Here is a 2,038-nt window from a genome sequence, read left to right on the forward strand (position 1 = left end):
TTGCTTCTGCCTTTAGTATGGGAGGGCATACAAGCCATGCTGGATCATAACCCCAGCCCCAAACCCTAACCACCATGAAAACACCAGACAAGTCTCCTTTCCTGGCTTCTCAAGCCATTTTCAGACCTGCTTGAGACCTACCCTGCTCTCCCAGAATGACTCATATGAATAATAAACTTTTTCGTTTTCCTGTAGTGTGCATGTGGGTGTAGCATCTTCAGTCTCGATATCTGAACCAGATTTGGGGTTGAGGGACAATCCCACTTCTGTATGTGTGACTCCCACAGGGTAATTCAATGAAACATTCACAATGCAATGACTGAAATCCAAAAAATTTACCAAGGAAAGTGCAGGGTTATATTCCTGCCAGATTAGTGACAAATAATACTTTTTTCATTCAATCAGTACTATAGTATAAGGCACTAAACAAAGATAGTGAAATTTGCATGCATGCAATTGATGTTACACTAAGAAATCTCCAAGTGATTATGAAATTATGATTCCTAAACCCATCTTTCCCCCTTTCCAACAGAAAACAAGAACATTTGCCTTTTTTTTTAAGAACTAAGGTTGGTGGCCAACTGAGTGTATTTGTGTATTTGTATTATCACAGGGAGTGTCTCTGTGGGAGTTTCCATACTACCTCTTTTTATGAATGTTTGTGAACCAGTGTCTGACCAAAATAGTATGGTAGTAATGAGTGTTAAGTCATGTCTCCTCCCACCCCTAACCCTAATTGCTCATAAGATATAGGCAATTCTGAGCCTACAAGCTCATAAATCTAGCTGCAGTAAGTGAATTGAGGGAGTGGATAGCTAGATGGTTTCTATTACTTTTAAAAATAACTTCTAAATAAAGTACATTACATAGACTTTCCTTTATAGTAGCTGTAACTCTATGATGATATTACTCCATAGAGGGAATGAGGAATTTAGATTTTACTAACTCTTTGAGGCTTGAGGGAATAGAGCTAATAAAATTTCTACAGCATCTCTCTGGGGAAGGAGATACAAATTCATAAAAATCTACCCTTTGACTTTCCGAATAGCATTTGTCTCAACACTTCTTTTATAGGCCAAAGTCACGGGAATTGTCATAACACAGCAAAAATAGCTGATTTAAAACCTCTAATATAATTTGTTGGAGAGCAAAATAGTTTTAAATTATTCCTTTATGTAAAACCCCAGATGAATTACCAACATACAGTATAGCAAGCACTAGGACAAGTGATGTTTAATAATTTTTAACATGTGGATGATCTGGAGATAGAAATATAAGATAATTAATTCATGAATACTAACTTATTTCATCAAACATATATTAAGCACTTCCTATATATATACAGGATGGGACCTGGTTGATGGGGTGGGATCAGAAGTACATGTGAAATTTAGACTCAATCCTCAAGCAATATAAATTCAGAAGTAGGGTAGAGTTACTGAATAATTAATACGCTGAAGAATGGAATAAGTGCCAAACAAATGTATAGGCTCATAATGAGGACAAAATAAAAGAAGAATTAGCATTTAACCTAAGGTTGGGAGAGTAAAGCAAATTTTAGGCTAAGGAAATGATGAAAGAAAAGGTCTTATAGTATGGATTGAAGCAAGTTGCTTTGAAATAATAAAGTGTGTTTGAAAGAGTGTGCAAAAATTGTGGGTCAGAATGTAGAAGGCCTTCAGTAACATATAATGGAAGTTTTTGTTTTGTTTTGTTTTGTTTCCTCTAAAGTTCTTAGGTATAACTGAAGCTTTTTGGTAAGAAAATAAAACTTATTTTTTGAAGATAAATCTAAAGTAATAAAATTAGTTATCATTTATTGGGCATCTGGTAGACTTAGACTAAGAACTTTGTGGAGCACTGGTCTTCCCCAAACCACATGTTCCCTTTCATATATATATATATATATATTTTTATTTTTTTTAATTTTTTTTTTTTTCCCTATCCTCTTTTCCACCCACTCACTCACTTCTCTCAAGGGGAAGTGGAGATATGTGATCTGATTGGTCAATTCACAAAGAGAAACTAGGCAAGGTAG

This window comes from Rhinolophus sinicus, chromosome 14, assembly GCF_057876585.1.
Source record: "Rhinolophus sinicus isolate RSI-liver-muscle chromosome 14, RSI-T2T, whole genome shotgun sequence".
NCBI lineage: Eukaryota > Metazoa > Chordata > Mammalia > Chiroptera > Rhinolophidae > Rhinolophus > Rhinolophus sinicus.